Raw genomic sequence first — 22228 nt, 5'->3', positions numbered from 1 at the left:
GGGACTTGTCAGATTCTAGCACTAATGGGTTGTGATATGGTGTCAGGGGAAGTCAACAACCAATGCTGGAAAAAACAGGCTATCCCTGCTGACACAGCCAAGGATAGATGGGCCTTCATTTGTAAGAAATAAAATAAAAGTTCTGTTTTGTGTCTTGCTTTCAGATTAGTGGGGGTGTGGCTTTTGATAAGTGGGTTGACCACTTCTCTCTCCAAGGCCAATTACCTAATCTAACACCTTGTGCCCAGAGAGATGCAATGCTAAGATAAAGAGGTTCAATGGATGGATGTCTGGCTTAAGAGTTTGCAGAATGAATGCTATGAAACTCTTCATCTCAGGGTCGTGGCTCTGAGCCCCACTTTGGGCAAAACATTCCGACATTGCAGGGGGTTGGACAATGAGCCCTGTGGTTCCATTCCAACTCTACAATTCTATGATTAAAGGAACGTGGAGGCCATATTCTTTAAAGAGTTGCCTGTGGAAGGAGAAGAGTGTGTATATGCATATATATTAAAATTTTCTGATTTACAATTTAGAGTATTCATTTAAACAACCTTAAAATATCAATGACTTCTCTTCTTCTCTTTCCATGGTTCATTTTCCATAACATAAATCCCTGCATATTTTACATAAACTAAACCATTCAGTATTTCATTATTACTTCCATCAAAACTTATTTACACTGTTGAATTTATCTTAATGCTGTCAGTGTTTTCAAGTATACACAATTTCTCCCCATATATTCAATAAACATTTTCCAATCTTCTTTAAACATATGTTCTTCTTGTTCCCTTATTCTATATTTTAGGTCTACAAGCTGTGCATATTCCATCAGTTTAAGTTGCCATTCTTCTTTAGGTGGGACATCACTCATTTTCCATTTGGGGGCTAACGAAACACGGGCCACAGTAGTGGCATACATAAATAACCATTTCTGACACCTGGGAATTTCTGCCTGAATTATTCCCAACAAAAAGGACTCTGGTTTTGGGGGGGGCAAGTGCTTTTAAACTTTTTTTTTCAATTCATTATGAATTATTTCCCAATATTCATTTACCCTTTTACAGGTTCACCACATATGAAAGAACATGCCCTCAACTTCATGGAAGAAGAGTGTTGAGGTTTTTGGCTGATTCCATCCTCGCGCCACCACATCTACTCCAGAGCATTGGAAGGCCTTCCAGAACAGTGCTGAAGGTGATACAACTACCTGCAGGAGGAGGGGGGCAAACCAGCAGAAATTGCCCCACCTCCTCCTTCCATTAGTGGGCACATCCAGTGGATCAAAAGCTCTTCAGGAAGCAGAAGGACACAACCAGATTCAACTCTGTAAATCCATGTAATGCAGCCTTCAACAACCCAGTGACCTCCATATTTGGGGGGGGGGGTAGGGGGATTATTGGGTTGTTTTCATTTTGATTATGTATTTATAGTTGTATAGTTTGATTTTATTCTGTGAGCTGCCCTGAGACTTCCGCGTACAGGGCAGTATGTTGTTGTTGTTGTTGTTGTTGTTACGACTCCCATCAGCCCCAGCTAGTACAGATGTCCAAAGCACCTGGAGGGCACTGCGTTGACAAAGGCTTATGTATACAGCTAGCCCAAGACATTCTGGCATCCAGGGCAGACCCCAAAATGGCAGTCCCCTCCCTGCCAGGGAAAAATGGATGAGTGAAGATCTACATCAGGTACAAGAGGGGAGTAAAGATCTACATTGGGATCTGCTGTCTCTGTGGATGCTGTTGCCCAAAGTGCTCACCTCACCTTGCCTTAAGGGAAAGCCAGCCCTGCTTATGTAGCCCCAAATGTTTGGCCATATTCACACCATACCATTAAATAACTATGATTCCACTTTCAACAGTCGTGGCCTCCCCTAAATGATCCTGGGAAATGTAGCTTATTAAGGGTCCCTCCTAGAGCTACTGTTCCCATAGTTCACATTTTGTCCAATACAAAATGAAATTTTGTCCAATACACACATTTTTGCAAAGCAATTCCCCCACATGTATTTTTATGTTATTTTTACTAATATATGCACATTTAACCCTAGTATTTTTGCACACATCACTTGGCTGGATGGTAATCTGCAAAAGTGTGGGTTGCAAAGGATGGCTGTGTTTTGGTTCACATATTATTTCACAAACTGTGAATCAGGTAATTTTTCTTTTAAATACCAACGGAAGCAAGTTTTCATCCCTAACTGAGCCAATCCCTATCCTGCTGGATGAAAGAAGCCAACCAGATCAATTTTTGTTGCTTCCCAAGAATATATCCTGTCTCTCCTCCTTCACTACTGCCATACCAAATAACTGATCTGAACCATCTAAATAAGCACCAGCCCAGATGCCTCATTTGGGGCTCAATAATAGATGCAAGGGCAGCAGCCTTTCATCATCAACTCCTTGGCACACCGCCAAACAGTTTGTGAAAGACAGCTGGAGTTTAAGGAAGGGAAGGGATGCAGGGCAGGCCCAGTACACTTGCAGCTTCATATGTTCATTACTCTCCTAGCTCACCTTTCCTCCAAAGGCTCACTATGGCCAAAAGGTGCCCCACTAGGGGTCTCTATCTAGCCAGAGTGCCCAAGCCCTTAGACCGGGCTTCCTCAAACTTGGCCCTCCAGATGTTTTTGGCCTACAACTCCCACGATCCCTAGCTAGCAAGACCAGTGGTCAGGGATGATGGGAAATGTAGTCTCAAAACATCTAGAGGGCCAAGGTTGAGGAAGCCTGCCGTAGACCATCCTCTGGGATCAAAAATGTTTCAATTTTCATGTAGGTGAAGTAAAGTAATGGTTAGAGTGTTTGACTAAGATCCGGGAGATCAGGGTTTGAATTCCCACTCAGCCCTGAAGCTCACTGGATGGCCTCAGACCAGTCACCCTCTCTCAGCCTAACTTACCTCAGGATGAAATTAGGAGGAAGATTCATGTATGCTTCCTTGAGCTCCTTAGAGCAAAAGGTGCTTTGTAAATGTAATAAATAAATATAAATAACATTGTTTTTTCATCTTTCTCTTCCACCTAGAACAATGTGAGATGTAGCATGCTTTGGCTTTTGTAAATGAAAATAGTTCCTTGTTGCATCTAAGGAGGTGAAAGGTTTTCCCCCTTCACCACCTTCATTTTTTCTTTTCTTTTTCACCTCCCTGTAGGACAAGAGCAGAGGAGAGACAGGAGAAAAGATTATTTAGAAGAGAGCCCCTGTTTTATACTATATAATAAAGAGTGGCAATCTTATCACACCTAATGCTCAAATGATGTATAGAGAAATGGTGTTTTGCAGAGACTGCCATAGGCAAAACAGCAGATCTAATCAAAAGCTCTACACGCATGAATATAACCAGCCTCTGGGAAAGGCCAGCATTCACAGCAGATAATGTGGAATTCCTTCTATGATTCAATGGGGAGGTCACTGGAGGACCAGAGAGATGCTGATCTGCTTTATTTTGGAACAGCGAGGGGATCTACGAACACCGCATTCACACTCCATAATCCACTGATTACCACAGAGTTCTCTTTACCTGTAATATGTACAGGTAGTATTTCCTTCATATGCAAAACCCATTGAAATATTTTGACACAGGGTTTATATAAAAGAGACACTTACAATAGTTCTGCTTTGTAAAATAAACGATGCACCAAACAAATATGTAAAAACGTAATTAACCTTTAGAAGGCTGGCATTTTCAAAATTGTCAGCTGAATGAATGTATACAGTTCCTTGAGCTACAAAGGATTAATGGAAGTTCAGACATGAATCAATAAAAGGAAAAAACATTTTCTGTGAAAACTTGCCATCGGGTTCTTTCTTCAGCCATGTGTGTTTAGGGTGTTAAGCCCTCAGCCCCACAGAATATGATGCTCTTCTGCAGCGATGCATTGCAACATCTGGACAAGAGATATTGATGCTGCGAGCCTCAGAAAGGCTGTAAATGCTTTGAAATTAATGGAACCTCTGCATAAGCTAACGTCTGTCAGCCACACTCAAGTAATCTTGCCCAGATACCATCAAACGTCAGAGGCCATCATACCTCCTGAGCTCCTCAGATACTTCAGTGCTATGGAACAAACCTTGACTCATGCAAAGACCAGCCTTTACAAATGCCAGGAGTGTGAAACATAAATGTTTGTGTCCAATATAAAATGTGTTGTGATTTCCCCACTCTTTATGTCTATTCATTACCCCTGTCATGGGGCCAAGGACACATGTGGGCAACACAGAAGTTGGTTTTGGCCTGTGACCTGGCACAAGTGGTCATGCCTCTCCCTGCTAACAACTGCCCCATTCCCCAGGCTATCAATTGGCGGGGGGGGGGGCAGTGCAATTGTGATGAAGAGGAACGTGCGTGGGGGCTATCATTAATATGTACCTTCCTTTCTTGTGTAAATCAGATTCCTTCCCAGCCTGCCAAACAGCCTGGTGGGGAGAGTGTGATGATGATGATGATGATGATGATGATGATGATGGGGAAAATAAAGCCTTTCAGATTCCTCTCCCTGTGCACCTTCCGCCTTACTACAATTGTGTGTGCAAGAGAAAGAACGTATCTGAGAGATGGTCAGTGAGTGTAAACATGGGTGTGAAAATGGCAACCCCAGATTGCCATGTGTGACTCCTGGGGGTGAAAAGGTTGCTTGGTAGACCAAAAATATACGCTAGGTTTTCTCCACACGCTTGCCCCCTGCTCCATTTGTTTTGTTAACCTTTTCTATGTTTTCCTCCTCTTTCTTGTGCCGCCTTTTATATATTTGCTGTTTGTTTCCCGTAGAATAAGATTTCATCTCTGAAACCTGGTTCTAGGAAATCACAAGTGTCCCAAAATACCTGGCTCGTTTGCTTGAATCTGCAAACTTGCAAACCTGCTCTCCTCTGCAACCTGATCCTGGCTCAAGAGACTTCCAGGCACTCTGCCAATGGCAGAGTCAGCCTGCGCTGCCATCTACAGGCCTCTGTGCAGGCATGAGTTGGCTCTGGTCTGCACATGTGGGTCACCCACATCTCCCCAAGGATGAAGACAGGGCTACCAATTCCCCCACAGCAGCTACACCAATGCACACAAACGGCAGCAGTTACTACGCAGAGGCCTCTAGTGTTTGCAGAAAGCGATGACATCAGCCCCTACTAGGTATCAGGGGCCTTTGAATGAAATGTGGCTTGGGCCCTGCTACTCCTCCCCACCCCTGGCAATAAAGCCAAGTAGTGAATTTTGATCTAAGAGACAGGTTTCCCACAACAAAAATTACTACTTGTAGCAAAACACTGGGAATGTTAGTATAACCCCCCACCCCGCTTTACAACAGGGCCTGGTAATAGAGAATTAATAAAGGTCATCACCTAGGATTAAACATGTACTTCATCCACTGTTTCTGGTGAATTCACATGCTGGTAGATTCAGATTCTCTCCCCTCTTAATGCATCACATCAGCTATATGAATAAAGGAGCCAACTGAAAGGGACGGTGGTGATAAAAAATACAGAATACACTCACACCAGGGACCAGCAGCAGGGTTAAATGTCTGCAATCATGAGAAACAAATACAAAACAAAAACATATAAAACTAGCACAAACATCAGCATATTATTATTATTATTATTATATTTTATTGAGACTATTACAGCGAGTTAAAGTAAATAAGAAAAGAAAGAAAAGGGGAAAAGAAAAGACATAAAAATAAGTCAGAGTAAAACAACACACAAACTTACAATCACGTATGCAAGTGCTCAAGACTAGGCAAGAAAGGATATGCCTTTGTTTTATAATTTCAGTGTCTAATGTGCATCATTTCAGAAGTTTACTGCAGAAAATCTGAATCTGTAAAGCAAAATTAACTCTTTAACATCTGAACAAATATACCCCCCCATAGTAACCTTTGTCTTCATTCTGAACTTTTGTGCCTGCAGCACAGACACATCCTAAGCCCCAATATCTTCTCTCCGTAGGGATAGTAGAACAATGCATTTAAAAGGATGAATCCATGCTGGCTTTCAGATTACACTGAACTATACTTTAGCATGATTTTCAAAACTTTTAAAACAAAAAATAGATGTTTCTAAATTGGGTTTGATATTGATTCCATCCTTAAACTTCTAGATTTAGTTGTTTCCAAAGGACATCAGAATCAAGTAGCTGTACTGGCCTATGATTACAAAATTTACAGTAGCAAAATTTGGTTAGGGCCAACTAGGGTTCACAATACAGTATGCAGGCTTTCAAGTCACACAGGTTGTTTCTCTGGATGTTCCTGAATTGGAGGTGTGTGGGGGGGTTTTTTTGTTTTGTTTTTTTAAAGTCACTCAGGGTGTCTCCAGACTTTTGCATGAGAGATTCAAGCACATACTGGATCTTTAGCTGTGTGAAATTAAATTGGATTAAAGCGTTCTGTCACCCCAGTACAACAAATCCACTTTTTTAAAAAGAACCTTGATTTTTGCAGTTTGGAAAGTGACAGGGAACTGCATTGAAAAATGCGGGACAAACAAATGATTAATGGGAAAATGCATATACAAGCCACAAATCAGGATGATGATCATTATCATATTCCCGATCTGGAAATAAATCAGAACAAATGCTCAGTAAAGACTATGCACTGTCTAACCACCAGGTCAACATTGTACAAGAGACTAGGGTGAAGGATGAATTAATAGGTATCTGGAGAGGCCCTCTGACCTTCCACTACTCAGAGAACTAGGATAAGAAAATCACCCCTCTCAACCAACAGTTAACACCATCCAGTTTGTCTCCTATTGACTTTGTACCAGTGCCTGGACTTAATTTTAAAATTAATCAACAACTTTGGCTAAGGTAAGCAGTAGCGTAGCGTGGGGGATGCAGGGGGGGCCGGCCACACCGGGCGCAACATCTGGGGGTTAGGGTTAGGGGGCGCAAATCCACGGGTTAGGGGGCGCAAATCCACGGGTTAGGGGGCGCAAATTACTTGCCTTGCCCCGCGTGCTGACAACCCACGCTACGCCACTGAAGGTAAGTCACAATGGTTTTCCTAACCTCTCACTGTTTACTTATTAGGGACCTGTGAGGACCAATCAGAGTCTCTACTGGGTTTTGTTTTTGCCCCAGAAGATCTGTGTAATTTAAAACAATAACAATGGCAACGTGCAATCCTAACCATGTCTACTCAAAAGTAAGTCTTACTGAATTCAAAGGGGCCTACTCCCAAGTAAATGGGGTTAGGATTACAACCTAACACTGCAGTTATATGCATTTAATTGTGAATAAAGACCTCAGTGGAGCTTGCTTCTGAGTAAATATGTATCTTGTTGCATGTCTTTTTCCATACAAAATCTTAATAATATCCAGCACTGAGAAAGAGTCCAGAGTAACTAAAAAATAAGATTAAAATTAATAATGCACTGTGAATTTAACTTGTCCCTGCTACTGGTTTTATTTTATTGACTGTGTAAAATTTACAGTGTAAATGTTGTTTAATCTGATTCTTCCTCATAATGCTTTATTTTACCAGTTGACACTTTTAATTCTGAAGGTCCTAATTTATTTATTGGGAGCGTGTTTGTGTTGAATTAACAGAATGAAATAACCATTCCCTATGTGTGACTCCCGATCTTACTGCTGACCTCTCAAACTTTTAAGACAATCTCCTTCACACTGTAATCCGAACGCACGGGCGCAGTAATGTGCGTTTAGACGAATTCAAAAAGGGAAAGGAGGCTTATTTTTATGCTAATCAAGTCTCTTGTTTGTGTAGAAGCTGAGCAGTGCCTATTTGTTTTTTAAATACGGGAGGGGCATCTAAGCGATTTCAAAAATGTGCCATGAAAATCATCTTTTCTTCTCAAAGTGAAGAATTTCCTTTAGCCTCACCCGCAGCTCTTGCCCAAGCCCCTTTCCGGAGAGTAAAAACTTAAAAGGAGTGCAAACTCAGAGGAATTTCTCTTACGACAACACCACGGACGGAAGAGGGCGGGGCGAGCCAAAGTCTCTCGCAAGAGTAAACAGATTTAATTTATTGCGACCCGTTTGCAATATCCGCGATCTTTTTCGGAGCATGCCGCTTTAAATGTATGCTCTGTGCTTGGAAGCGGTGCACGAACTCCTCGATCTGGAGCTAAAACACAACGAAGCACAGCCAAGCTGGATTCCCCACCCCCGCCTTTCTCTTTCATTGTCTCTGGGCGTATTTATAGTTGGGGCTAATTAAAAAAAACACACCACAAGTCATGTACATATGGGTGCGTGTGTAATATATATGCATGTATAACAACCCTCGCATAAATTTCCTAGTCAACACGTATTTCCTTCCCAGACCCTATGATCCTCTATTGATTCCCGTTAAAGTGCTTTTCTTTTTATTTTTCTTTGCCCCCTCTGCTGATCGAATTTCAGCCCAGCCAGGATATGCAACTAACCTTCCGGCACAACTGACTCGGAGAGATCAAAAGGCAGGCTTGCATTCATTAAAATGTAGCACAGCCTAGGCAAGTTTTAGTGGAAGGTCTCCTTTTGCATTGCAATTAACGTGGCATAAACGGGAGGTGGATTTTTAAATCTTGATATACAGGGCGGTAGGGGGGGGGGAGAAGAACAAAAGACACAGCTCTTTTTTACACAGAGATGACGTCAGTTTGATTTTACCGACAACTCTTGATGTATGTGGAGCAATTGCACACAGCTTTCCCCCCCCTCTTTTTCTGATTCCTTCCTTTTTTGCTGGCACTTTGCAGGAGAAACAATTATGTTAACTGTCCAAAACATTCGTCCTTGCAGATCCCGAGGCTTAAGCACTTAACTTCCAACTCCTAGTTACTTCGCAAGCAGGTCTGCAATGGTTATTTCCGGTACGATCTTTATTAGGGCGGAAAACAAGCAGCAGAGGGAGGGAACGGGAACAGCTAATAGGCACAAAGCAGAGAGGAGGCTTCAACCTAGGAATGTTGTTCATTACAGCAGCCCAGGAGAGGACACAGTAAGAGAAAATAGTCCCTGCTTCTCAGGCTCCCACAAAGTGGTTTGTTACCCTGCTTTTTGAGCTGCAGAGCGGTGGGCCAGCTTTGGAGTGGGGCAGCTTTCAACTGTAGGCGACGGAAAGTAGTTGGGCACTGAATTCCGCAGCTCCTCTAAAGTCTGGAGCATGTAAGTTAATGGTGCAAGGATCCACTGATCCTGTGACTGCGTGTGATTCTGCCTCAGTCACTCTCTGAGCTGCAGTAGAAAAATAGATTGAACCAGAGGAACAGTCCGGCTGCGTGCAAAATCCGGGCTGGATTTCTGTAGCACGTAGAACGCCGGCAGGAACGGAGCGCCTTGCTCTCCCCCGGGCAAAGAGAGAAAGAGAAAAGAGATCAAGGAAATTCTCTCCTCTTCTCACGAACACTGAAGGAGACTGAGATAAAGTCTTGGCTTAACTTTTTTTTTTTTAAGCAGCTTCATGCAACTAGATCAAAATCAGTGAAGCTGTGCAAATTTACAACATGTTGAAAAAAGGAGTGGACCTTTCCCCCTTAAGCAAATCTTCCAGCATGATTCCATGTTTTGTCGAGGGTGAGCTCGGTCTGGCCGAGGGCGGGAGGGCGAATCCTTCACAGCCGCCTCGGTTAAGTCCCTCCCCGCAGATAGCCGCTTTGCCAAAAGTTGCTAAAGCAAGGCGTGCCTTATTCCCCCCCCCCCCCTTATGCAACAGGAGCAGAAGTGCTAAGCGATTTAAAGGGATTAGCTGGTTTGCTCTCTGGCTTTTAACTGGTTTGATCGATTAATTAACCAGTTGTATTTGCACACTTAAACACTTCAAAGAAGGCGCTTGTTGAGGATCCTTAATGAAGCTTAAGATCTGATTCTACCACACATCATTTAAATAAAATAAAGCTGATTTACACACACCATTGTAAATGTGTTTCCTTTGCTTACCAGAAGTACCTTGGGGAGTCCCAAAGGAGCCTGTTCTACAACCCAGACTAAGGAATTTGCTGATTAACTGGTATGCTTTTTCAATCCCACACACTCAGAAGAAAGACCCATTGAGTTCAATGGTGCTCTCTCTCAGGTAAGTATGTGTTGGGTTACAGACTTTAATCTGTACTTAATCAGGGCAATTGATCAAACAACATGTCTTCCCTTATTTTTATCCAATTTAATAAAAAGCATAACTTAAAAAATAATAATAATCTGGGTGTAGAGCCACAAATCTGCCTGGGGAATGTTTGTGCATAGACCCTTTCACACCAAAATGCTTAGCAGTACTCCAAATCGTCTATTTGGAAAGGAGAGGAGCCTGGATTCCAGACCCTTCCCAGGCAAGTGCTGTCAAAGCTGGCGATGCTGGCAATCTTTTCGGGGTTGTTCACCCAGACCCAATCCAGCACAAATCAGTGTGCCCAGGGCATTTTTCAGCTGGAACTCAGTTCTGGAACCTCTCAGGTGGGTGCCACTGCCATTATAATAGAACAAGGGAGGCATTCATGGTGAGTCCCAGTTCCTTTTCTAGAAAAATAGCATCCATAGAAACCAGTAAAGGGAGTCTGTTGGTAGGGCTGCCATCCTTGTGTGTGGGATTCAGAAACGGGATCCATACATGGAAGACTGCTTTCTATCAGGCTTTGCCCTTCCTGAATTGGGTCTGGTATACACGATGATGGGAATCCTACCAGTAGACCAAAAGGCATGGTATTTGTTCAGAAGAAATAAGATGCTAATAGACCTGAGATGATAATTTTGGCGAAATTTTGCTTAAGTACAAAGTAATTTCAATTCACAGGATCATTTTAAGGCATGTTGTGGGGATGACCTATTACATGAAATATTTTCCCACAGAGGAATCATTATAAATCATTCAACAGATGTAAAGGTGCGTAGAGATCATGTGTATTAAGTGATATAAAAATATTATTGATGAATAATAGAATAAAAGATTATATCAGAAATTGCCTGGCTTGTGCTGGTAGTGGAATGAACTATCCTTATTATCTAGATTTTCTAATGCATGGTGAAGTATGCACGAGAGCAGCCCCCCCCCCAACTTCTACCACCAAGCTGCCACATTGTTCTGCCACCTGTATTTGGAAACCTGTCCCGCTCCTGATGACATCACCAGGAAGGCTCAAACTCCTCTCCCAGGCCCAACTCCTCTGTGTACCCCAAAACTCATGAGCTCAGCCTCTTTCCTCATCCAAACTGCATTGGTGGCAGCTGCAAATGGAAGGCCTCTTTGTGAGGCCTACATTCTTCCATGAATCCATGGGTGCTGAAATGTCAGGCCCACCATACAACAAAGGCCCTGAAACATGTAATTTTTTTCCTGGTGCTGTAGTACATAATGATGATGATGGTCAAGAGGTTTTTGTCACTGACATATTGTTGTGTGCAACCCAGCAAAGAGCCCTGGGACAAACAATTTCCTAGGCACTCAACGTCCTCATCTACACACACACAGGGTAAGCAGCAAACCTCTTGTTTTATTCATTCATTTATTAGATTTCTATAGTGCCCTTCATCTGAAGATTAGAATAAAATACAGGATAAAAACAAGTAAATAAGTACAACGAAACAGCAAAGCAATAACACCCCCCTTCCCACAGACACATTTAAAAGGCTCTCATTGGGGCTTAATGTGGGGGTTGAGGGGGGAACCGAAGCTCTTGTCTGTAGTTCTGGATTCCAGGGGAAGGGGCTGACTGGGAAATTCCACAATCATCTTCTGAATCTCTGGTTTCTTTTAAAAAAAATACAACATGTCTCTAATCTTATAGCAATACAAAAGAAAACATATAGGCTACCCAATCTGTTCAACTACCTGAATGTCAAACTGCACATGATGTAGTAGAACCATGTGACTTGCCAAATTTTTATTTTGCTTGAAGCAGCCACTGGGGGAAGGAGTGTACCTTTTGCCCACCTCAGCCATCAGGGTTTCTGGCTGTAGACTTGCTCTCCTGACACATCAAAGGTGAAAGATTACTTCTGAATAATTGCTAATACAGAAATTGCCCCAAGGTGTTAAATTCAGCATGGTGTTGTTGTTTTTTCAGGGCACATTAAAACTTGCCTTGTTTAACATGTGGCTTTTACATGGTGACACAATATGTTTCCTATCCTTGTGATTTAAATGATCCTAAAGCTAAAATAAACTTAAGGCCTATTATATCTGTTTCTTTAGCCATGGACAGCTATTCTTCTACATGATCTGACGATTATGTTCCTTGCCCAGTTTTCTGCTCTTTTTACCATCGAACAGCCTGGAGCTCCATGAATCATAAGCAACAGCAATTCAGGTAAGGTCATTCACAACCAATTATTTCAGGGAATCTGTTTGACCTATATTTATGTACAACAGACACAAAGAGTCGTGCACAATTTAAGTGTCTCTAACAAATTATCCCTACCCTTTATCCATGCTTGTATAAAAAGCTATCTTTGTCCATATTTGCAGTGCAGGAGGTGAGACACACAACTTTTATATAATGCTGACACAATCTTTTCTTTTATTGATTTCGCAATAATACTTAAGAATGGGAGTTTGAGAGGAAGTGAGATCCATGGAAGGTTCTCTTTTGCAGGATATAATGTGGTCCTCTTTGTGGGTTGCCTGATTTGATTGCCATGCATGCAGTCTCTTTACTCCCTGTGCAAGCATTTTTGTGCATTTTTAAACATTTGGAAGCCATTTCAAGAGCACTTCCAGGAAGCAGGATATAAGCTGGTGGGGCAGGGGAAGAGTGTGGGGAATCAATGTGGTATGTAAGTTCTCTGGAACTGCAGATAATTGTGGCATCTTGGCAAAGGCATAGCACCAGCACCTGGCATGGTGAGACAGAGGGTTGCCATATTTTGAAGAGCCAAAAAGAGGGCACATTTGCCAACTTAAACTTTTAACTATGGATCGCTATGATGACTCTACCTATGAAAAAGAGGACGTGTCCTGGAAAAAGAGGACATATGGCAACTCTAGCGAGGCTGGGGACCCACCTCACCTGATGCCAGCCTCCTCTTTAAATAAATAAATAAACAAGTCTTGCTTTTGTAATGTCCCAGCACTATAAAAACAAGCGCTAGACCAGGCTGGTGCAGCCACCACTATCTTATCCCCAATGGTTCGGCGCCAAGCAAAGATGTTTTTGTTTTTTCGGGCGTTTTAGGAAGCACAAGTGATTGGATGTGTTTACCCAACGTTTTCAATATGTTTCTGTATTTTTATTACCGCGTTTGTTGTAAATCATTGTCACGCTTTTTTGCTGCAGGAAGTGAGTCATAAATTAAATAAACCTAACCCAATTTAGGAGCATGAGAAACTGCCTTGTATGGAGTCAGTCCAAGACCACTGCTCCATTGAGCTCAGTATTGCCCACACTTAACTGGCAACAGCTGTTTAGGGTTTCAGAGAAGGGACATTCCCAGACCTACCAGGAGATGCTGAAGATTGGACCTGGGACTATCTGCACCCAAAGCAGATGGTCCGACATTGACTACAGCCCTTTAGAGTTGTTGCCAGACAGTGTGGACAATAGATGGACCAAATAGTTCCTTAAGCCATAGACACATAGATCCTACCTAATATAGCCTTTTGGTTCCATCCTCCATGTGCTGATTGGGGACAATGCCTACAGGAATTGGGTTTAAGAAAGAGGATATTAGTGGTGCTGGCTGCAACTGCTTTGCCCTGTAGTGCTTCTCTTTTCAATGCTGGGCCAAGGGAGTACAGCTGGAGCTGTGCTGCTGCCTACCTCCTTTGCTGCCTGCCACTGCCCAGTGTCATCCGTACTCTGGTAAGCTTGGCGGGGAGAAGTACTGGAAGGAACATTGCTCAGGGCCTTGTCAACCTGGTGCCAGCCCTGTCCCAGCAAAGGACATGGAACAAACCCTAATGAATGCAATTGTCGCATTTGATCTACAAGAAGGATTCATAGTTCCGGCATAGAAGTCATTTCTGTGTGGATTTTTTTGTTTAATCCTACAAAGTGCTTTTGAGACTGCAGCTGAAATGCAGCTTGAGCACAAGTTTAGGAGCCGTTTCACACATTACACAGAGACAGGTCTGGGAACGATGTCAAGTGTACACTCAGAGAGAAGAAGCCAGTAATGACTGATATATATGTGTTTCCAAATTTTTGTTTGGCACATTCACATCCTGCAGTTTTAAAGCACTCATAAACCCTTTTAGGTGTATCCCTAAAAATGTAATGTGTAAAGTGGCCATAACATTGTATCCACTGGGCCACACTAGTTCTTGACTTGTGAATGCAAGAGTTTGTTGTTTGTTACACTTGGCCTGGAATCAAGTGATTTCGTGGTTAAGAGGAATCTTTCCGTACCAGTACCAGACTGCCAAATTCCCAGTTCACTGCCATAACTTGTTTCAGGATGGCAATAACCTCTTGCAAGCTGGGCACACACAAAAGACAGGAGCTTGTTCACAATTTTAAATAAATAAATGTCATTTGCAAGCATGATGGACAAGCCCTCAAAGCACGCCATCAGGCATAGAAGGCTGCTTTCCTTTAAGAACTCTCACTCTGTACTGTGCCCCTATTGTTCACTTAACTCAGAACCAATGTATGTATGTTTAGCTATCAAGTATTGGGAAATATTCTAAAGCAGCAGTAGTTGCACATTGTCGTGTTGCAGATCAGGGGTTGTGGTTTGTTTTGCTTTTTTTTTTTTTTTTTTGAGTGAATCGCCACATTGTCTTACTTATTGCTGCTATGTGCGAAGCCACTTTAAAGTGGAACCTGGTTGTACAATCCAGTGCAGCTGTAAAAGAGTCTCCAGGCCAAAAGGGGGTGGGGGTGGGTAAAGCATTGCTAAGGAGCGAATAGGCACTTTCTATTTGTTCTTCTGTCAATCAATATACTACTATTTAGACTACCCATTTACCTGGGAGTCAGCAAACTCGGAGGGACTTACCTTTGAGTGAACATACATCGAGTTGTGCTCCTGGGTTTCCTTGGACATCCTCTTCACAATGCTGTTTCCCTAACATGCTGGCAGCTAGTCAGTTCTGGCATTAAGTACTATGGCTTTGCATACATCAGCCTTTGCTGCAACTCTACAGAGACATAAATAACTTCAAAGAAACAGGCTGTTGTACTAGCAGCCAAATTGTTAAGCATTGTCAATGCTTGCTTTTTCATCATGCTGATTTACGCTGGGAGATGTGAATTTCCTTATTTAAATTTTCTCTTTAGGTGTCATATTGGGTTAATTGTAAAACAATTGGATATGTATGGAACTGTAACACTTGGAACATCCATTGATTTCTGGAATGATATATGTACATAACAGCTATTGTGGGGTTGTGTTTCTCGGGATGAGTAAATCCCTGGCTTTGAGTAAAAATTTAAGGTGCCCATAGGTGAGCTTTAATGTACATGTCAGTTTGGATTGGTAGTGTAATTCTTTATAGAACTGGAACATGATTGGTTGTTAAAGGCTCTCCTTGTACCTGGAGTTGTTTTAGAAAAAGCATAGCTTTATATTGAGCTAATGTCCTGCTGTTAAGAATCAGTACCAATGTAAACATTGAGAATGATGGCTTTATGTTGGCCGTTATGTCACACAGTATTTCACGGTGGTTGAAATCCCTTCATTTTTATCCAGGTTGCTTTGGTTTTGTCAGCCTACCAGCTAAGAATGAAAGATGTGCAGTTCTCAAAACAAAATGAAACTACTATTTCAAATACAGAAGTGATAACATATTTCTCTCTCCCCCACTGTGTGCGCACATGCGCATGTGCGCAAAAAAAAAAAACACCCAGTAATACCACTTAATAATTCCTGTTAATGCAATGTAGAAAGTATATGCTATTTCACTTAGCTACTATGTTATTTGAACGTGTGCCAGAATATATCAGACGAAGCAAATAAATTACAGAGGCAGGGGTGAAAGAGTAAAAATATGGTGTTAAAAGATATAAAAGTAGACATGGTGGACATGTAATATGATCAGAAGATAGGGAACACAATATAACTTTTAAGTATCCGTCTTTATTTCTGGTATTGTTTCTTTTTAGCCCAAAAACTTATTTGTAAATTCATTTTAAAACATCCTGAACCTGCATCTTTCTTTCTTTCTTTCTTTCTTTCTTTCTTTCTTTCTTTCTTTCTCTTCCTTCCTTCCTTCCTTCCTTTTTCTTTTCTTTTCTTTTGCAAAGTGGTATAGCCCCACTTGCAAAATTTGAAATGCCCCAAGTGAAGTTCATGCTCATCTTCCATATCCTGATTGACCATGAATATTTACAAAAGCTTCTAATGCCAATCCAAGAAATGATTGATACACAATTAAGGCTGCCATTCTGTTTAGGAAGCCACCTTCTGCTAAATCAGACCCATGGTCCTTCTAGCGCAGCATTGTCTACACCAGGAGTAGCTATTGTGGTACCCTTCAGATATTGCACTCTAAATGGGCCTTAATAGTAGCTATTCATGCCAGATGTATGAACTGAGGCCGTTAAAGTTGATTAATTTTTTAAGTCAATCAACTTAAAAATGCAAAAATCTCTCTTTGAAATCAATGGGACTTGAATGTGTATAATTTTAGCTAGCTTGTGCCCGGCGTTTATGTGTCAAAAGGGCCATCTCTCTCTCTCTCTCTCCCTCTCCCTCCTGTATCACACTTGTATAGCACTAGGCCCCAGAGACAAGTACCTAAGTACTGTTTTCAATAAAGCTCTCCCAGAATCAGAATCTTAAAATGCTTTTGCACACAATACAGCAATATTGTGCTTCCTGTAGACTTTAGCACTTTTGAGATTTTTAGCATTTTGGTACTAAGTGTTAAATCAAGCATATCCATAATTAAATAGTACATTGAAAAATACATTTAGCTAGCAGAACATTATTTCAAAGTATTGTAACTATTTGCATAAGTGCAAATCTTGTTATTTCTATAGTGTGAAGAATAATAGGAGCTTTGTGATCCAAAGTCTTCGCTCTGATCTCAACAGCCAAACTTAATGCAAGGGAACAAAGGTTAAAAAAATGTCTTTACTTTTCTTGCAGAACATTTTTAGATAGATAGCTTAGTTCTCACTGAGGAGGCAAACTTTATGGATCTGGGCTACAGCACTTCTCAGTTCAGATGTGGGCTCACATTATTGACAACATGAGTGGAGCAATCCAAGAGGAAAGACGGAGGTAGAGTCAAAGGCAGATGAACCATTTCTCATATTCCATTTTTTTGTTTTTGAAACAGTTTCCCTTACATTAAAGAAAACAAGCTCTGTCACTTCCAAGGCTGGTGTAGTTTGTCCCCCCCCCCCCCACCTATCCCATTCCAGGAGTGTGTCAGCCAAATGGGAAGTTGGTTGCTCTTAAGGTCGACAACCCTGTTCCCAATGTTTCCTAGGGACTCCTATTCTGAGGATCAGCTTCTCTTTCTCCCCTCAAAGTGGGAAATTTGGCAGTTCTCTGGCCCCATTGGTGTCCTCCCAGAGACCACAGGACCGCAACCTTAATCTGTAAGCCCTCACCTGCTCTCTAAAATGAAGAATTAAAGGAGCTTTGTCATCCAAAATCTTCACTTTGACTTTACTACCTCAGTGAGCACTGGCGGAGGAAGAGGAGTGCGGGGGGAGCGCACCGCCCCCGGCAGCGCGATCCCAGTGGGGTGCCAATGCGGCTGCCCCCCGCCTGCGCTGGGTGCCCTGCCCCCAGGATGCACGCCCTGCCCCTGCGGGCGGCACGCCCCACCCCCAGGATGCATGTCAGCCTTGCCCCTGCCTGCTCTCTGCGCCCCCCCCCCCCCGGTGCCAGAGCATGAAGCTCTGTCACTGTCAGTGAGAACTAGAACTTAGTGCAACAAAGTTTTCATCTTGACTTACTTTTATGCTTGCCTAATTAACAGAGTAACAGCAGCTGTGTGTGGCCTACGTTTTCCAATGTGTTGTACTTCAGCAACGCCATTGCTTTGCTGAATGTACTGCAAATCCCAAGAAACCTGGCAAAATCAAGTTGAAGCAGTTCCCGTGTTTTTTGTGTGTTTTTTTAAAGTGTGAGATACATCTTTCACATTCCCAGCATCTTTTAAGTTGAACAATCAACACTCACTCCTTAGATTACCACATGTCTCATTGGCCTCTGCTGTATTATAGTAGGAACATGGGTGTTGTATTTTCACATGATAAACTATTTTCCCACAGTTTCTCCAGTGTAATAAGGGTGAAACAGGCATTTCATTAACATAAGACAGTCACCTCCCCATTCCCCGCTCGATATAAACAGCACACACAGTGGTGGGTTTTTTCTTTCTTTCTCCCTGGTAATAATAATTTTACACATTTTTATAACGCCTTTCATCCCAAAGGATCCCAAATCATTTTGCAAGCTATTTGCAAGAATCGCTTTATCCACTAGTGAAATGAGACCAACTCTGCGGGACAACAGACAATCTGTTTAGCAGCAGCACAACAGTGATACACAGAAAGTGAAGATTGCTCTGTCCATTTGGAGAGCAGAAGAGAAGATTTCAGACTAAGTGACAGAATGCCATTATTCAGACTTGGGAAATTTCACCCCAGTCTTCTAAAGGCCGTAACAACAACAATGCCACCGGGAATCCAAATGACGACATATCAGTGCATTTAATGCCCCTCTTTCTGTTCATGTGCGAATTCCAGTAATGGCTTATTGTAATTTCTTTAGAATCATAGAATTGTAACGTTGAAAGGGACCCCCATGTGAGCTCGATTAAAAAAAATATGTTGATGTTAAATAATAATCTTACAATTATTCACATAACATAAAATCTGCTTTACTGTTCATCAGCAGGGATCTGATCAACAGAGAATATCCCATGTTGATAGAGATGCATTAGTAACACCATTAGGGGGAGCTGAGCTGTGTATTGTAATACATTCACTTTCTTCCCCAAAATGCCATTTCATATATTATAAATACTGTAATCTAAAACATATATGCTAGAAATATGATGAGTAGGACTCTCTTCCAAGTAAACATGTTTCAGCTCAGTTTCCACATTTAATGCAAATATTATAGTCACAATTTATGGTTTATAATCACACCAACTGGGTGTAATGCAGAACACACATGTCACACAAATCCTCCCCATAGGATTTATGGACTGGGATCAAGGAAGGTGAAGCAGAGAACTATGTGGACAGACAGAGCTTTGTTATTTTTAGGCTGACATTTTCCATTGCTAAAGAGACAAGCTGATCTGTTTTGAAAATGGCTTATCTCTTTTGCATTATTTCCTTATATATGGAAAACTGTATAATAGTGAACTAGTTTCTCTTATGATACTCAGTAGTATTCTGGGCTAGTAGCTTCAAGAACACCATCCAACCATCTCATTCTCTGTCGTCCCCTTCTCATTGTGCCCTCCATCTTTCCCAACATCAGGGTCTTTTCCAGGGAGTCTTCTCTTCTCATGAGGTGGCCAAAGTATTGGAGCCTCAGCTTCACAATCTGTCCTTCCATGCTAGTGAAGCTACTAGCATGAGTTTGATCAAACTGCGGGAGGCAGTGGAGGACAGAAGTGCCTGGCGTGCTCTGGTCCATGGGGTCACGAAGAGTCGGACACGACTAAACGACTAAACAACAACAACAGTATTCTGGGCAGAAATAAAAGCATTTGTAATAACTAGTTTACTGGAATTAACTGCACAGAAACAGTTCCTGTATTTCAGATGTGTGGGGGTTTGTTTATTCTTTATATTTTCTATTTTTATAAAAACTTTATATTTAAAAATACACAGTTCTGCATTGACCGATATCTACCACCTTTGGGCCAATACACAGCTTGATGAAGCATATTAACCCAGTGAACATTCCCTTCTCTTGCTTCTTATGAATGGATACTCAATAAGATAAGTACAAAGTAAAGTTTTGTAGGAAAAGATAATTTTACTATGTAAAATATTTCTGCTTAATAGTAATGGGAACTTTGTTTCTAGAGTTACTCAGTGAAATGTGAAATACAGTGGTACCTCAGTTTATGAACTTATTCCGTTCCGGAAGTCCGTTCTTAAACCAAAACCATTCTTAAACCGAGGCACACTTTCCCTAATGAGGCCTCCCACCGCCGGTGCCCTTCCACCGTTCAGATTCCGTTCTTAGACCGAGGTAAAGTTCCCACACCAAGACACTATTTCTGGTTTTGCAGAGTTTGTAAACCAAATTGTTCTTAAATCAGACTGTTCTTAAACCAAGGTACCACTGTAGTAAGAGAAGAGTGTCTTCAATTCAGAATGTCTTTAGTCACCACAACCACTGTCTCTCTGCCATACAGATGGGATACAGCAAAGAGCTCGCAGACGTGGCTTAAGCCAGACTTCCTCCCCTCCACCACCACCATTTCAGAAATTAAGTACAACATGGTGATGCCTTCTATTAAAAGAACTTTGTATGCAAACCAGTTTTGTACCATTTCTACTGATAAATGTTTTGGAGTGCAAGAGGAGGGCAGAATGGTACCAACAGTGCCGCCGATCATAGAACCAAAAAAGCACAGAACTGTAGAACTGGAAGAGACCCTGAGGATCATCTAGTCCAACCCCCTGTAATATAGGAATATCCAGGTACACACAAAAAAATATACACACAGCTTGTGGTTTCTATGTGGTGGGATAAATCATTGCTAAGTACTGAGTAGGCACTTTCTGTTTGTTCTTCATTACAATTGTCAATAAAGATACTACTGTTCAGACTACCCACTTACCTGGGAGTAACCTTCAGCAAACTCTGTGGGACTTACCTTTGAGTAGAATGAGGATTAAGGCATTGTGTCCAAGGCTTTGCAGAAAACGTGGCTTAAGTAACTCCTGTAAGGAATACTGGTTTGCATCCAATAGAACTTCTCCTTCCATTCGACCTCCTCATCTGTTTGGGTTCTGCTGGTTCTTCTAACCCTCTGGGCCAGATTTGTGGGGTGCAGGGGGAGAAGAGGGAGACAAAGTTCTGTCGTGCAGATGTTATTGTGCAACTTAATTGGACACAACCCACCACAACAGTCCACCATAACTGCTAACTAACAGGGGTGCCAACTTGAATTTAAAAAATCAATCACAAAATATGGCATGCACACAGCATTTGAATGGCAGTGCCCATTAACTTCGGGGGTCCCCCTCAAATATTTTATGGGGAGGGGGCAAAGGAACCTTGGCCCCTAGGGGTTGGCTCCTATGCTAGCTAACCATAGTTTCCATTCTAACCAACATTAGAAATAGGTTTGTAAACCTGTAAGAGCAACCAAGCTAGCATTAATCACAAAGAGTATCATTGCAGATGTACTGCTAGCTAAAGAGGCAATGGAAGAAAGAGGGAGAATCTATATTTATAAAAGAAGGAGGAAATGGGACTGTGTGACTCCATACACCACCAGCAATCTACCAACTATGGTTAAGAGAACAGCAGCAGTTACATCTGTTTAGGGCACCTCTGTATGTGAGGACCACAGTCATAGTTAAATATTGCCACATTGCACTTTTCAGAAAGTAAAAGAGTTTTATAAGCTTTGCCCCCAAATTTTGTTGATAGCACCATTCATTGCTAGGGTAAGAGTACTAATTTTCACTGCAGTTGCTCCCCTCCTTGAACTGTTTTTACCAGGGATGTATATTGCATCCAACAGCTGCCAATTTTACAATGACAAGAGACAATCATATCAACATCTCCCTCCCCGCTTGACTCCTAAAGAGAATTTTTTTAAGCAGTTTATCTGTCCACAGTTAGGACCATTCTGTAGCTCATAGGATGTATTGTATTTAAATATTAATGTTTGTGTAGTTATTAGAATATTTGAGGATCTGCACAGAGGCTTTGTGAAGTTAAATATAGCGCATCATTTTTGGAATACAGAGAATAACTTTTGAGGGAGAGGGAAGTGTTTTCAGTCTATGCTTGCAGATAAGATTCCACATCATACTGTTAGTGACATGTAAACATTTGTTATTTATGAATTGCACATTTCTTCAAAGGAACTCAAGTATGATCACCTCATTTTACCCTCACAACTACTCTGTGATGTAGGTCAGGCTGGCAGAGTATGGCTGACTCAAGTTCTTCCATGGAGATTCATGGCCAAATGACAATTTCAACTTGGGATTCTCCAATGTTATTCCAGCACTTTAACAGAGGCAACATGGTAGCCTCCAGATGTTGCTCATCTACACCTCCCCTTATCCCAGACAATTAATTGTGCTGGCTGTGGCTAATGGAGGTTGTAGCTGAACAGCATAGCAAGGAGACCCCATTGGATATTCCTGCTGCAACCCCATCTCACCCTGGGTCTTGTCTCTCTGTGGTA

The 22228-nt window shown here is 41.9% G+C and overlaps 2 long non-coding RNA genes across 4 annotated transcripts; one reads left to right on the top strand and one right to left on the bottom strand.

Annotated features, from left to right (window-relative positions):
• Positions 1-478: 478 nt before the first annotated feature.
• On the bottom strand, positions 479-8637 carry LOC309528134. Of its 3 annotated transcripts, none has more exons than XR_014217554.1 (3): positions 8385-8637; positions 5337-5518; positions 479-3147 (listed from the first exon to the last, which is right to left on the bottom strand). It is a non-coding gene; the product is annotated as an uncharacterized lncRNA (long non-coding RNA). The 3 variants fall into 3 exon arrangements; XR_014217555.1 differs by lacking the exon at positions 8385-8637 and adding an exon at positions 7840-8372; XR_014217556.1 differs by lacking the exon at positions 8385-8637 and adding an exon at positions 5706-5856.
• LOC309528133 lies at positions 8638-20605 on the top strand. Its single transcript, XR_014217553.1, has 5 exons — positions 8638-9108; positions 9883-10015; positions 12125-12239; positions 16963-17097; positions 19680-20605. It is a non-coding gene; the product is annotated as an uncharacterized lncRNA (long non-coding RNA).
• Positions 20606-22228: the final 1623 nt, after the last annotated feature.

Source organism: Podarcis vaucheri (genome assembly GCF_965113315.1).
Source record: "Podarcis vaucheri genome assembly, chromosome: 3".
NCBI classification, from domain to species: Eukaryota; Metazoa; Chordata; class Lepidosauria; order Squamata; family Lacertidae; genus Podarcis; species Podarcis vaucheri.
This window is presented reverse-complemented; position numbering and strand designations above follow the sequence as displayed.